We start from the raw sequence: 16,506 nt of genomic DNA, 5'->3' as shown, positions 1-16,506 counted from the left end.
CAGCAAATCTGGATTATATACTTTTAGGATCACATTAATAAGGATTATATACGATTACGTCACTGTTTTTGCAGTGTACTAACAGTCATCAGTACCAAACTTCAATTAAAGCAAATCTGGATTATATACTTCAAGGATTATATTTACAAGGATTATACGCGATTATATTAATAAGGAATATATACTTTATATAATTCATACATTGATGTTAATGTTGATGAATATTGATTCAATCACAGGCAGTTTCATATAAATCATTTCTTTCTATAATTAGAGTTTAAAGATTTTTTTGAAATTTTAGGCTTAAGAATAATATATACATATTTCTAAGAGGTCCCGAGTCAGGGTTTTATGTACCTAAATGCATTCCACGGTAAAAACGGTAAAATTTTAATTTAAAAAAAACGATACAGTTTTAATATTTTAAATAACTAAAAATTTAAATTTTGGCATTTATAACACTAGTAAAAGAGTTTATTTTAAAAAAACGTGATGCAAAGTACTATGTTTCCTCGCCTTTAATTCTTCGCAGCTTATACCGCTACCTTAAACAAACGAATGATAAAGTATCTTGAAGTGTTGATTTAATACTATCCAGAGATAAAAAAAAATAAAATCTAAACTTTAAAAATACCTTTTTAAAGATTTAAGCCACTCATAAATTTTAATATTTATCTTCTGAAAATAAAGCTCATAGAAATACTTTGAGCAAAATTTGGAATAAATTGATTTAAGTAATTATTCACGTTTAGTATGGCAGCACGTTTATTATTTTCACGTCTGAATTCTAAAGCAGTTTTTTTATGCCCCAACAAAAATAGTTAACTTCGCTATTACACTGAGAAAAAAGTATGGTCAAAACTACCAAAATATGGTAAAAATTTTGAGTTTCTGTTTCTATGGGAACACGTTAAAAAGCTCGGTATATTTTACCGCACCAATTTGTTATTGGTTTTGGTGAAATTAACCAAATGTAGTTTTATAAAATGTGACAAAATTTGGTAAATGTGGTAACATTTGATAATTTTACCACAATACCTTAGAGCACGGCATAAAAACTATTCATTTTGTAAAATTTATTTTTCATTTTGTATTAACTAAATGCGTAGGTAAAAGCTATGACTTAAATAACAGAATGTCTGGTTAACAGTTACCATATGGATGAAAAAAAATACCAAATGAGTAGCCAGGTTTTGATTGCCAGAATTGTCATCTTTTTTTACCAGAAATGTCATTACCATACAACGCCTTAATTTGCCAGAGATAAAATATGAATTCAAAAAATGTTTTAAACACAACTAATAAGTTTTTTTTAAAAATATCTCGAAGGATTTAAATATTTTAACATTATTTTAAGTGTCCAATTAATGTCCAAGAAATCTGTGTCCAATAATCAATGTCCAATAACTCTAATAATTTTATGTTTTAATATTTAGGCTTATTCACGTAAACTAGTTAAGTCTGTTTTTATTTTTTTCCTAGTGCATGTTATGACATTTAATATTGATGTATAAAAAATGGTTAGAAAACTGCAACTTTGGCATTAATGGAATATTAAAAAATCACGATTTTTTTTAAATCAAAGAGAAATTTACGCACATGTAATATAATATTTTATTGTATCCGATTTTTTTTTAAATGAGCCAACTGCAACGAATAAAAAATCGTATATCTTAACACCAAAACTTCTGGCAACTAATTTATACCAAGGTGATGTTCCACTATTTGGTATAAAGTAACTTTCTCCATTTTTTGCATTCATCAACACTGAAATTTATAATTATAGTAAAATAAGATTCTACTAAGAGTGAGTAAATTAATTTTTGCGATATAATCTAATGTATAAATCATTAATTTAGATAAATTCGGACACTAATTTTCAAAATAAAATTATTTTGTAAATCAAACATATGAGTAACACAGAGATAACAAAAATATGAACTTTAAAAACATGACATATTACATAACGGAAATCGATAGAAATTGTAGAGTTTAAAATCACTTAATACAGTACACAGAAATTTTGAAAATAAAATATAATTATCCTTTTCGCATATTTCAAATTATACATACTTATTTTAACGATGAATCAATCAATCAAATTACAACAAAATCACTCTAATTAAATCTTGATTACAAAAACTAACTTTTGGCGATAATAAATAAAGCGCTCCAAGATATAGATGTTTTCGCAAAGGAAAATAATTCTTGTTTTGTGTGAATGCGTGAAAATTTGATGTAAACTAACTCTAAGTGTTAAGATTTTAATTACACCCTTTTGAACGCTCAGGTTTATCCGGAACAAAATGTCCCGTGTATACTTTTTTGTGTTGATAGAAGAGATATTACACCACAGTTTTTACAGTGCATACCTTAATTAACTGAAATGAAAATTTCATCGGTTAGAGATTCTAAGTTCAATAAAAAATTTACGTATGGTCCCCTATAGATTATTGTATCAGAGTTCTTCTACGAACAAAACAAGGAACATACAAGAACAAACAAAGAAACGATTGTTATAACTAATTTTTCAAAAAGATCTCATATTTAATGTTATACATCTAATATTGAATTCAAAATTTTTTTTACAAACAAACAAATCATAATTGGGTAAATTTAAACAAAATTTGAGAGATTTAGGCACTTTCCATTCAAATAAAAAAAATTATATTTCTAAATCTAAATATCTGAAATGTCATTTCATTTTGAATACTACCTTGTATGAGTAGGAAAGATAAAAAGATTAGATTTTTATATTAAAAGCCTCGACAAGGTTTTAAAGGACCGTGTTGAAATTCGGAAAGAAATTGAATCTATAAACCATCAGGGACTTGAAAAAAATTCATTTTCAAATCATTTTCTGAACTTTTCACTCGTTTAGATCTTTTAAAAAAAGTAAATTTTGACATTTTCTTTTTCAAGGGGGAAAAAAGTTCAAAGCATGCACTAACAGAGTTTTGAAACGAAAATTTGGCGCATTTTTCCACATTCAATACAACCTAAGTTGTTCTTAATGGAAGTTAAGATTCGATTTCGAACTTTAAAAGGACGTTCAACATGACAGTTAAAATGTGTGATAGAAAAAATAAGAAGCGGAATACATAAATATAAATAAAGAATTACGGTGGAACTTTTGAGAAGCATCGTCAAATAAAAATCTAAAATAAGTATACTTTTAGTGTATTCGGTTATTGGTATCGAATGAGCTAACTAAATATAAATTATTCGTAAGGACTATCCTTAGTATATATTTTTAATTTATTTGCTAAAGTGAAATATAAAAAAATGGTCACAAATTTATTAACATTTTCAGGTCAAGAGATAGGGAAGAAAACAAAATCAAAAACGTAAGTAAAGTTTTGCCGAATTAATATCGAGAAAAATGGGATTTAAGGGCATCAAAGAAAGATTTTACAGAGATACAAGAGAACGATGGAAAACAATTATTAAAACTATTTGAGTTTCTTTCAGCAATCAAACTGGTTCCGATATTTTAAATTCCCCACCTCGAATATAATTTTTTTTTTAAAAATTACTTTTTTTTTGTCTTAATTATCTGGGTCTCCAAATATAGATAGTTGGATTTTGCTTATTTTTGGCAAATATTCAAAAAAATATGGAAAAGAGTAATTTAATAGCGAAAATCTCTGAAAATATCTTAGTGAATAATAGCTTAAATACATAAAACAGAAAAATGAAAAAAAAAATATGTTCGCGAGCTTACCTTCGGTTAAATACTATAAAAAGCATCATCGAGATTATACTGATAGTGCAGTACTCAAAAAAGTGAACATGTTAAATAACTTTTGACATAATGATCGGATTTTTAATTAATAGGATTCAATTTTACTTTTTCGAGAGCCTAATATTAAATATTTGGATTAATTAGCTCACATGATATTTTATGTTAGCCTTTTTCTTTTATAAATTTAGAGCTTTCATCATCGAACTATGTAAGGTAGATTCAATCTGAAAACAAATTCAGTCACATGAGGGGTATTTTGGGCACCTAACCGTTAATTTGCTTTTTAAGTATTTCACTATGAAAGCGAATTGAACGTTTCTTGCACAGATTTATAAATTTAGTTTTTCTGAAACAGTTCAAATAGAACTTATGTTCAATGATTATTTTTATTGCTTTATTTAATAATGGCCGAAAGATTTCTATGCAATACAAATGTTGGGACCATTTTAAAGTATGTGATTATAAATTACAAAATAGGCAACTTAAAGGAAGTCGGTTGAAAAGCCTTTTAGTAATGAACGTATTTATGTTTTAAACTGAGCCATGATTATCTATATCTGTCTATGTTCTTAATATAATTTCAAGTTAATATCTTATTTTACTTAGCTTTGAATTTCCCCAGTAGTTGCTGCTTTGAAGCTTTCAATTTTATTTGCTGAAGTTCAATTCCACATCTGTATGTTTCTCTTTTTTATTTATTTACTAGCCGCCTAAGGCGGCCAGCTGTCCGCCACGCTAAAGGTTTCCACAAATAAAGTTTTTTAAAACATAGCAGGAAATCTGAAGATTAGTGGACAATTAAAGTGTTTCTGTCCTGCAATTTTGTCTTTATATCCAGTTCTGCTGCAGATGTGTTATAGCTCTTGAGGATGTTTGAAGATGTAACTTTGCTATGGTAACCTAACCTATAATATAACTATCAGGTGGAGACTTGTTTTTTTTTTCTTAAAAAAAGGCCTCAGAAATTGTAAAAGCATACAAAAGTTGCTTTAAATACATGAAAAGAACACGAAAACGAATTAATTTTTTATGGTATCTATTTCTCTATAATTTTTTTATGGTATCAATTTCTATTTCTATATCGCTACAAAAATTAACGTCGGGTAGACTATATTTGAGGGTGCCCCTTGATTCTCGCCAAGTTGTGATCGCGGTTGATCGCCAAGCTGGGCGATGTTGAAACCCAATCGTGATTCTCAACGGTTTAGATTTTAGCGTTATTAATGTTCAACGGTATACGTAATTTCAGAGGTCCATTAGTTCTTCGTTAGATACCGGCTGGTAAGGTTACTTTTACTTCTGGTCAATAAGATCGAAGGTATGTGGGCAGTCATAAAAAGAGACTTTATAAAAAAATGTCATCACCAGTTCGGTACCACAAACGCCATTTTCGATTCATATTTCGCCGAATTTATGTGACGATGGAGGTACACAGATTCTATTCACGATAAATTTAGACAGTATCTAACTGTTATTAGATAATTCTGTGCACCTAAATCTGAGTATATTCAAGCTTAATGAAGAAGTGAGTTGTTGTTTTTTTTCCTTTTCTTTCTGCACCTACTCCATTAATTTTTGCTTCGATTCAAAATCCTTTTTATTGGATTTATTAATTTTGCTTATATTGGGTTCATTGCAAGCTTTATCCGATGTTTTGTTGAAATTTTCCAATGTTTTTTGAAATATCATTATGTTTTGGCCGTTATTTCTGTTACCACGGTGTTCCGCGCAAACAGGAATAGCGCCAAACATAAGTCACCAATTTCGCCAAGGGGCATCCTCAAGTATAATTTTCCCTTATCGTCTTCGCTTCAGAAAAAAAAAGTGCTTGGAAAGAAGAAGAAAAACTTATTATAACAATTATGAACAGCGATAAATATATCAAAGCGTAGCGTTCTATTTACGTATCTAATATGTTGCCACATTTTTAGTACAAAAGTTAAAGTTTATCCACTTTGATAAATGTAAACTAATGCGACCCTTACAATTAAATTATTAATTCCTTCGTATATTATTGGTTTAAGTTGTCGAAAATTAATATTTCAATTGTAAGGTTCGCATTAGCATACATTTATAAGAGTGGAGAAAAGTATATGAATTTTTTAATAGTTTTTTGAATATGGCTCTTTGAAGACGAAAAAGCATAGATTTTCTTACAAAATGACTGATAACTAAGAAACTAATCCAAATTTTTGAAAAAGAAAAAAAATACTTCTTCATTATGTCAAAACACAATTATGTGCCGAGTTTCGTGCCTGGGCGAGGCTTCTGGGGCGATATATTGCGATTACAGACACACACAGCCGCTTTTATTATTATGTATAGATTTATTTATTTATTTATTTTGCATTTCGATATTGTTAAGCATTCTGAATACATGAAAATTTTAGATGAATCATTGTCAGCTTCATTTATCCAATATTTCAAATTATTTGTGTTCAAAATAAAACAAAGCCACTAAAGATTCATTTTCATGCTTATTGCTTAATTTTTCCATATAATTGAAAGAAACAACATGCTTTTAATTTTTTTTCGCATTTGATAATTGATGAAAAAGTTAATTTCGTTACAGAATTCACTTACTAAGCATTTCAATTTTATTGATTTATACTTTTCTTTTAGTAGAACAGAGGCTGTGGTAGTCCAGTGGCTAGAGAAATGGACTTCGGTCAGGAGGGGCCAGGATTCAATCCCCAACCCCACTAAGACCCTTCGAGTACATGCGATATACGTGCCTGTAAAATATGTGGAATCGAAAGTCTTAATGTCGGTCACTAAGTAGTACCAGTGATACAGGGATCTGGAGAAAATTTTCTTCCCCTCTTGATTTATTTTCGAAATTTAGGAAATGTCCTCACGAATGAGATCTAATCAGCTGAGGATTAAGCCTGTCTTCGGATAATCCTCAGGGATTACCTCTGCCACATCTTCACCAATAATTCACTATGCAGCTCTAGTGTGACGTAAAAAAAGTGCTTGCGTACCTTCTGGTAGAATTCTGATAATTTTTAATGCGTTTCTTTTTTACCCAAATTTGCGAAGTAAAGAATATTTTAGAATTTTTTTTAATTAATTTAGAATTTGTGCTTTTTGTTAATTTATAAAAAAAATGGAAATTACCTGAATTAAGAAGGCAGAAATTTTGTTCTAAAAGCAAAGATTGTTTTTCAATAAAAACAATGATATAAAAAAGGAGAAAGGAAGATAAAAATAACTTAAAAATGGACATTTTGTCCCCACTTTCACAAAAAAATAGTTGCTATTTTTGAATTTAAACAGGAAGAAAAATTTTCTTGAAAAAAAAAACAGGTACGAAAAAAATTTTATGTATATCAATAAATATGTAAAGAAGTAAATGTTTGGATTTCTCAATTCATTCTCTCATAATATGATATAAAATGAATTAAAAAGTTACTATAGCATCAGATACTGGCAATATTAGCTATAGCAGTCATTTTCTGCGGTATCTTCTTCATGAAAGCAGTTTCCTCGGAAGACGGAAATTGTTCGGAAGTTTAAAGATTGAATTGGAGATTCACTTCCGGAATGAAATAAGTGATATTATTTTCAGAACCACTCTGCAGATTTTTCTTTTCGAAAGAAATAGAAATTTTGTATGATTATTTCTTAAATTAAATATTTTTAAAAGCAATAAAAACTATTTAAACTGCATGTCAAATAAAGTTAAAGTCATGTTAACTTATTTTCTGTACTTGCTGTTGACTTCAGTTTTTATTCAGAATGATTTACTCTTACAAATTTTTAAATGTTTTTTTTTTTTTTGAAGAACAAAATGTATTCTAGTTTTTATGGTAACGGGATCTGATTCAGCCATACTTAGTGTAAAAAAAAGAAAATAAAAGGTTTCAGAGTAGCGAAGTGGATAAATTAATTCCTAGAAACTATATGTATCGCTGGGAACCGTGATTGAAACACTGAACTGTCAATGTGAAGAATTGGGGTTCAATTCCCAGTGGCGGCTTGAACCCCACCTAGTTTCAAATCGAAGGATGCCAGCTTGTCTGGAAAGTAAAGGTGACCTGAGTACAATGTTAACCATTTTGACACACAATCATGCCGTTGGTCAAGAAATTTAAAGCCTTAACCAATATGACTCGCCTGGCTCACAACGAGCTGTTGCAGGAATGCTTTACTTAATATATAAAGCAAAAACAAAAGCAGGGGTAATTTCATAAATTTTGTGAAAGATCCTTTTTTTTGTGAAATAGAGAAAAATGTATTCCAAGATTTAGTGATTATGTGAAAAGATCCTAGTTTGTGTAAAAACACAAAAAAAGACATGACTTTTAAAGTGTTTTGTTTTAAAATTATGAATAACGACATCAGTGCCTCAGTTTTTCAAAAAAAAAAAAGAAAATTAAAGTTTTGTGAAATGCTTGTTTTCGAGACATGATAGTCAGTTACGGTGTGCTTATGCGATAAATTATTTTGAGAAATGATGAAAAAAAATCTTGTAAAACGATAAAATATTTTGCGAAACGATAAAAAAATTTCTGAAACGACAACAAATTTTGTGAAACGATAGCAAAATTTGTAAAGGGATCGTTTTAACGAAAAAAATTTTTAAAAGTCTGTTAACGAACCCAAATTTCTCGTTAAATTAAACATAAAAAAATTAATTAAAACGTGATCAAAAGGTCAATAGAGCACCATTTAATTTTGAAAATAACGCTTAACACTATTAAACGTAAGAGTATTTACAAAAATTTAGACATCTCGCTAATAGAAAGAAAATGATGAATGATCCTGAAAATCTATTTTCATAAAGTACTACATTTAATGAAAGATTGTTAGAAAATGTCTACTGTAGAGCGTAAGTAAAACTAAGCTAAGCAAAACACTAAATATTAATTTGAAATGGGAAAAAGGACATTCAACTAGCAAAGCACAATAAATTAAACAATGCGTACCTTAAAAAATATCTAGTCCTTCTAATAATTATGTAATTCATGAAATTATATTTACACTAATTTATCGATTTTAAATTTTCGTGATATTGCAGAAAGGACAAAATTTCCCAAAAGCTTTTTTTGGATTTTTCGGATTTCTCCGATTTTTCTTGTCACTTTCTCGAAACGTATCATATTTTCCTACCACAATTTTTACAGCAAATGAAGTTTTTCAATTGAAATGCGCGCATTTTAATATTTTAAATTTTCTCATTTAATTATCTGTTAATTTTGGTTTTTTTACCAGAATTTTTTGAGCATTAATTATGAACATTTTCTTGAAATATAAGTCCTAAACTACAGAATGCCGTTAAATTTTTGAAATGCAAAGAGGAATGATACTTAGAAATAAAACTTTCTATAGTTCAGGGCTTAGCTCTTTTTAGAACACTGAGCTGCAGCGTCTAGTAAACCATTTCCGGAAAAGGAAGCTGGCACTTATGACAAAAAAAACACCCTTAAAAAGGAAGCAAAACTTGGCACTCTGCATTCGATTTAACTCATTTTTAGAGATGGAAAATTCCATCTTTTCTACCATAAAACTTTATCGCTCTTTCCGCCATTAAAATTAGGTCTAGGCAAAGTGGAAGAAAAACCATAATGCTTTGCGGTAGTCTCGTGAAAAGTGTTGCCATTTAAGCCAGAGAAGTTAATGGATATGCGGAAATATGCAGTTCTTGAGGCATGAGATGATGATGAATCTTGGAATATCAGGGATTATTCTTAAGCCCACTATAAAAAAAAATGGAATTTTTATTCATTTTCCCAACGCTTGACCTCTTAAAAAAAGCCACCAACGAGCTATTAAAAAACTCGATTTTGGTACTCAAATTTAACGAATATTTTAAAATGTTTTTTTCTATTTTTAGAAATTTAGAGTTGGATATTCATTAGCATATGAATAAACAGAAAATAACAGATTGAACGAAAAGTTCTGCTAAAAAAAATAATTGCATGTTGTCGCCGACACAAATATGGGCAGTAAAATTTGTTTTAATATGAAATTGGAAGTAGAATTCATTTCGTTAGTTTAGTTTATTTAGTGAGTTTGGTTTTGAGTTAATTAACTTCTTAATTAGAGTTAGCATTGAATCATCTTTTTTTACTGAAGTTTAGTTCATTTATAAACCTTGTAAAGGAGTATTTACTGCAACATAAAGACGGATATTAGTATGGATTCGAATTGATTCTTGATATTAGTAGTAATCAGCATCAATGTTAATACTTCAAGATAACACATATTCATTTTTTCATTTCATTTTCTAAACTGTTTTAAAACATGCAAAAATTTTGTGAAACCCAACAAAACTAACTGAAATACGAAATTAGTAGAATTAAATTGATGTCTTTTAATAATTGCACTGGGAATTTTTTTTTTTATTGAATTTACATAAATACTTGATATTTCGTAATTGGATGAGGAGGTTCAAATCTGTAATTAGTTTTTCTTTGACGTATTTTACAAGTATAAAAACATTATATATAATAGAAAATCACAGAATTGTCACGACAAACTTCGAGTGGAATTCATCACGAGTAAAATTCCATATGAGCCCTTGCCCAGAAATGTCGTCGTACAATATAATGACCTGTGTTCTTAAGAAATTTAAATCTTAAGATTAGTCTCATCTCCCCTAGAAGTTAGTTGCAACATTTACGCTACACCCTGTTACATGTAAAGTTTAAAAACTTGTAAATTTTGTCAAGAAATAGACAAAAAATTTTATTAAAGAAACTGTAGCTTGGATCGAGAAACCGGTTGCAAATTTAAAATACAGGGATGCCACAGCCTCTGAGGTTTGTTTAGAAAGAAAAAAAAGAAAACTCATGCAATAGAAAACAAAAAAGAAAGAAAAAATTCCCAATCCACAAGTTTGCCCAATTACTTTTAAATTTACAATTATTGTTTACAGCTTTTATCATAAGAAGATAAAGATGTTTAAATTACTTATTTGAGATGATGAGTATTACTGTTTTGAATTCCTCAGATAAATTCTGAAATTTAAATATCTTCCCAATCATTTTCTTTTACTTGAGTGTATTGTTAAAATACTGTGTACCCTATCAATTTAATTGATACTAAATAAACATAAATGACCCAAAATTGTATTAAAAAGTGAAGGAAAATTTGATTCATTGGTTAAATATTTGATTAATAATTTTAATTCGTCGATTTTTGAAAATTTATGAACATAATCGTTTCTTAATCTACAAAAATTAAATCTTACAAAGCTTTATATTTGGCAAATGAAATAATACATTTTGGGCCTGACATTTGGATACATAAGCTGGACAAAATACGATTTGTTTATTTCTTTAATGACCAATAACCAAAGCTAGTTTTTGAAGAAAAAAAAAGGATATTACAGAGTTGACATAGTAAAACAAAATTATCTAAACAGACCCCATGAATTAATCAGCAACAACAAGCAGATATGGTAATTATAATATGGTTACATTTTACTATTCTTCTTCTTGACTAGTATAATTTAGATTTCAACAGACCCCATGAATTAATCAGCAACAACAAGCCAATATGGTATTTATAATATGGTTAGATTTTACTATTCTTGTTCTTGACTAGTATAATTTAGATTTTGTCCGCTAGAAAACAAACACTCACAATCAAAGTTTCCTCACAATCAAAGTACACGATATTACCCCACAACACGGTCTTACCCCATTATTCCCTACATTAAATGTCCCCCTATATTACATTAAAAATTTAAAATAAAAAGTTGTTTATGAAAAATTTTTAAAAGTCAATGTGATGTACTGTGTTACTAAAATTTGATTTTTTTCCTTTAATTTTAAGTTTGTAGGGACATTTTCTTGGAAAAAATTCATCCTAAAGTCCTGAACTATAACTATATCTTTCGTGTACATATTTAGAGAAAATATGCAATTTTATTACATTTCCATAGTGCTTGTATTACAATTTTATAGTAATGTGCAATAAATATGCATCTGTCTTGGTAATTATACTGTTATTGATCGTAAAAAAATGTTGTTCTGTACGATAAAAAAATAATGCTTTTTCCCGTACACTAATTTTTTGTATGAATACAAAATGAGGAATACGCAACTAAAACTATATAATCTATGCAACAAGGAATGCAACAAATACAAAAATGGTCTAATGATAGAGAAATGCTAAAGAAGGATTTTTTTCTTTGGCCCTTCATATTGTTAAAGTCATAATAAAGAGAACTATAAATCATAGAATCATATAATATAGAATCATATTAATAAATCATAGAATCATAGAATCATAATCATGTTAAAGAGAATCATAAATTTATGTAATAATTTTGCCTATAATGCATATTTTAAATAATTTTACAATAAGATACTTTTACTTTCTTACAATCTATACGTCATACTTTTATAATAATAAATTGGATATAAATACTTTTTTTCAGATTTTTTTTTAATTATTTAAAACATCTTTTAGTCTCTATCAACTATAAGAACGAAACTTAACGTAAGATATTCCGTCTACAATAAAAAAAACAAATTTAAAATACAGAATCAATTAATTTCGTATAATAATTGTGTTATAACTACCAGAAGTACTATTACTAATAAAAAGACATACTATGCGTAAAGGAGGGTTATTTTTCTACTAAATAAAGTTTCTACTTTAGACTGCATTGTCAACGCTTGAAGTTCAAAAAAATAGGAAATTGAATATTATTTAATTAAAGTAAACGTATCAAAGAGATTCTACAAACTTTAGAGAAAAGTTTGCATTTGTATCTTTTGTTTATTTATTTTTTTAGAGTAAAAACTCTTTTATGAATGTTTGAATATGTATTAACAATAGAAAGACATCTAATTTATGCGCTGACCACAAATTAAACTTCATATTTCTGACCTTGAATTCAATGAATAAAGTTTGTTAAACTCATTCATATTTCCAAACCTCTCAGTAGCAGCTAAAATTTATTGATTTCTTTTAAGAAATGAAACACTAAGCGCGCGAAATTGTTAAAATAAATCCCAACGCCTAGATTGATTGCTTCCCAAAATGAACATATATCAATTTTATCGCCAAAAAAATATTTGAAACTCTCACCTTGGCTCCAAATATTTCTATCACTGTCATCCATAAACGATGATAACTAAGATCTTTGGAAACAAAACTTACGACTTGTCTCAAAACACCGCGAACTACCTATGGAAAAAGGTAAGATAGAGCCTTTAGCTGCGTTCGGTTTTGGGAGAATTCGAAGGATGTCCCCTCAACATGCGAATCGCTTGGTACCAACTATGACAGTGCCATCTACCGGAGTTGAAGAGAAACATTAAATATCAGTTGGAATGAGGTCTTTTGTTTCAAGCTATACGTCTTCACTAAACAAACTAGCTCAATCGATATAAATTCTGTATCGATATCATATATTTTCTGGTAATGCTGGATGCGGGTCCAGAATACATAACATTTGACTTACTTTCCGGAATTTTTTTTTATTTATTCACTTCAAATTTATGATGTTGGTAGTAACCGAAAAACTAAGTTTTATATTTTCAAAAAGTTCTTCTTGGGCACAAAGTTACATTTATGTATTTTAAAGTTCAACCGTCACATTTAGAAATAATACATTAAAGAAATTTATACAATTACAAATTATGTACAAATTATTATCAATTAAAAGTTTTTGTAACAAATCAATTATTTACAGTGAAATAAGGGATAAGTTGAATTTCCTTTTAAATTTATCGACAAGCATACAGAGTGTTGACGAAATTTATGAAGTATGATATGAAGTATGTTGCGGTATTTTTAATTTTATTTTCTATTACATGCAATGAAATGGGAAACCACGAAAATCTCTTATGGTTAGCCCAACATTGAAAGATTAATCAAACGATCCATATATCAATGAAGATAATTTGCTTCAGCTCATTCGTCACTGCTCCGAACGGCCTGTGTGAGGGTCAGGGAGCTGACCTTGCATCAGAAAGGTTCTGGGTTCGAATCCCGGGCATGACACGGATATTCTTTCATTCTCTGTACTATCTGACCATATTGTGGAAGCAACGTTGGTCCACCTAATTTGGTGTCCCTGAAAGAGTGATCAACAAATCTGCCCTTCAGATACCTGTATGACCTAGGTCATTCTCCGGGTGGGCATTGGAAAAAAAATCATTCGTCAATGCAGATGGGAACAAGAATCAACCAGTTAGTTCATCGTCGGAATTGGCCCCTAATAATAAACGATATTCGTTAACCCTCTCTGAGACAGGTTTCTGAAATACTTAATTTAAAAACCCCATTGTTTTGGTTGATTGAGTGACCAGAAGACTAGAGTTCAATAACACAAGATTGGAATTGGCTATTCGGTGCCAAAGAACAAAATATATGACGGACTATAATTAAAATGATCAACCTGTGCTTTGAACTTAATCTCAAGTAAGAAAGACAAAGCCCACTAAGACAAAATAGTTTTATGGGACTTGTATTTACCTCATCTTCTTCTTGATCAGCTGTTCAATGCCCTTGATGAAAATAAAACAAAATTTTAATTCTCCATATTAACAAAAAAATAATACCTCCGTCTCCGCAGTTTTCAGAAAGTTTTTGCCATAGGTGCTTCAAGGGCCGCTGTAGCTCGGAGGTTGGAGCACTCGCTTCCCAGTAAGGTGACCTAAGTTCGAATCCCAGCGATGGCTGGTTGATACATATTCTACTCTCGGCTCGCACCGATCTTAGTGCTGACGTAAAATATACACAGTGGTAGACGTATCATAGATTAGAATCCTCTTGTCGTCTGGCTAACCATGGAAGGTTTTCGTTACCCCTCTATGTGACTCAAATGCTGGTTAGCTCCTTCTAAGAAGTTCCTCATGAAGGCCAGTGTGTCCCAATGTTTAATCCAGAAGTTTCCTTGTCTTCCCTGTTGGTCCAAAATTACAAGCCTGTGTAGTTGAGCAGTGGTAGTCGTAAACTCAGAATTTGATCGGCTGTTCAACTCCAGCTTCAAAACGTAAAAAAGCTTCTACAGTTATGATGATAAAAGTTGATAATTAGCAGCATTTGAAAGAATTAGTAAAGCTCAAAAAAGCAATCAAATCAGATTTTGTGACGCACTTTATCTTACAGAGCTAGACGATACTCAATCTATGCAATAAAATAATTTCTGCTCAAAATTAAGAAATAAATCTTGCGTCACCCACTCTTTAGTACCGAAATATTCCATGTTATTTAAGAATTTTCGATAAGCTCACAAAAGCCTTATGGGGACATTATGGACAAATGAATGTTGAAGTAATGTTATTAATATGCAATCAGTTCAAACGGCCAATATTACTTACGAGAAAGACATTATGCGAAATATCCGTAAAATATTTATAATGCCATATATTACTCGTATATTTATACAATATAGTATACATATATTTGACATTTATTCGAATTATTTTAACATAATCACAATAAGTTTGTATTTGTAAGGAAACACATGCTATCGTATATACCCTCATAATAACCGATTTAGCTCCACAAAATATAGGGTGTATGAAACTGGGATTTGACCAACGTTTATCTATGGTTCAGAGACAAAAATGCAAAGATATTAATCAACTAAGAGAAAAAAATCGCATTTTAAAAAAAGTGAACAAAAAATTTCAATCATTTTGCGATCGAGATATAGGGCTAAACAGACGTCCCTTGGCATGTCGGTCAAGATAAAAGGATTTTCTAAATCATCACAACTTCTGTTGTAATTGAGATAGAAAAGTCAAACGTTTCTGTCGAATGAAGAAATGCTTTATTTAATGTAAAAATATCAAACTGGCATGGTTTCAAACTGGCTTATTTCAAAATGGCTAAATTCAAAATATTTTATTTCCTAAATGTATAATTTCATAAATTGCCAATTTCATAAATGGCAAATTTCATAAATGGCTAATTTAATAAATGACTATTAAATAACTTAAATTATAAATGACTAATAAATGACTTAAATTATAAATGACTAATAAATGACTTAAATTATAAATGACTAAATTCATAAATGACTTAATTCATAAAATGACCGAATTCATAATTGAATATATTCATAAATGAATAAATGAATAAATGGCTAAGTCCATAAGTGACTAAATTCATAATGATTCCTAAAAGGCTTATTTCGAGCCACAGTGGCTCAGAGGAAAGAACACTCGCCTTCCAATGAGGTGGTGACTCAGATTCGAATCTCAGCGGTAGGAACTATAACTTACGAAGAAAAAAAGAGGAAGATCACTAAGGCACTTCGGACGTATGGGATTTGCCTTTACCCCATCATATGCTGCATCAGCTGTTCAATTAAGTTGATAAAAGTTAAAATTATAGTTCTCCATATTAAAAAAAAAATTCCGCCACCATCACCTTTACTTCAAAAAGTTTACTCCAAAGGTGACATCAAGTTCGAATCCCAATGGTGACTGATTGATACGAATTCTGCTCCCAGTTCACACCGAACACAGTGATATAAAATATCCTCAGTGGTAGACGGATTATAAGACAAATTTCTTTTGTCTTCAGGCTAACCGTGAGATTTTCCATGGTTTTTTCTCCATGTAATGCAATCGTGGGTTCATTCCATTAAAATGTCCTCCACGATGGCAAATTTCTCCCAATACTTGATCAAGGAGTTCCTTTGTTTTCTGAATTGGGTACAAAATTATAAGAATACGGAATTGAAAATAGTCGTAAACTCAGAATTGGGTCTCCTGTTCAACGTTAGTTAAAAAGAAAAGGGTTAAATTCAAAAATTGCTAAATTCATAAAATGCTAAATTCATA

The 16,506-nt window shown here is 29.7% G+C and overlaps 1 protein-coding gene across 4 annotated transcripts in view; it reads right to left on the bottom strand.

Moving 5' to 3' along the window:
- LOC107456032 (protein qui-1) overlaps positions 1 to 16,506 on the bottom strand; it is a 246,807-nt gene that overhangs the window by 217,912 nt on the left and 12,389 nt on the right. Inside the window, exon 1 of one of the 4 annotated variants that reach the window (XM_016073797.4) lies at positions 12,794 to 12,964. The exons of 2 other annotated variants lie outside the window; for them this stretch is intronic. The gene's annotated coding sequence lies outside the window, so the exon portion shown is untranslated. Of the gene's footprint in view, positions 1 to 12,793; positions 12,965 to 16,506 lie in introns of those variants that run through there. One more of the 4 variants, XM_043045825.3, reaches the window with a different exon arrangement.

The sequence above is a fragment of the Parasteatoda tepidariorum genome, chromosome 8, assembly GCF_982258835.1.
Source record: "Parasteatoda tepidariorum strain Cologne lab strain chromosome 8, Ptep-v5.0, whole genome shotgun sequence".
Taxonomy (NCBI): Eukaryota; Metazoa; Arthropoda; class Arachnida; order Araneae; family Theridiidae; genus Parasteatoda; species Parasteatoda tepidariorum.
Note: the sequence above shows the minus strand (reverse complement) of the source record. Positions and strands in the feature narration are given on the sequence as shown.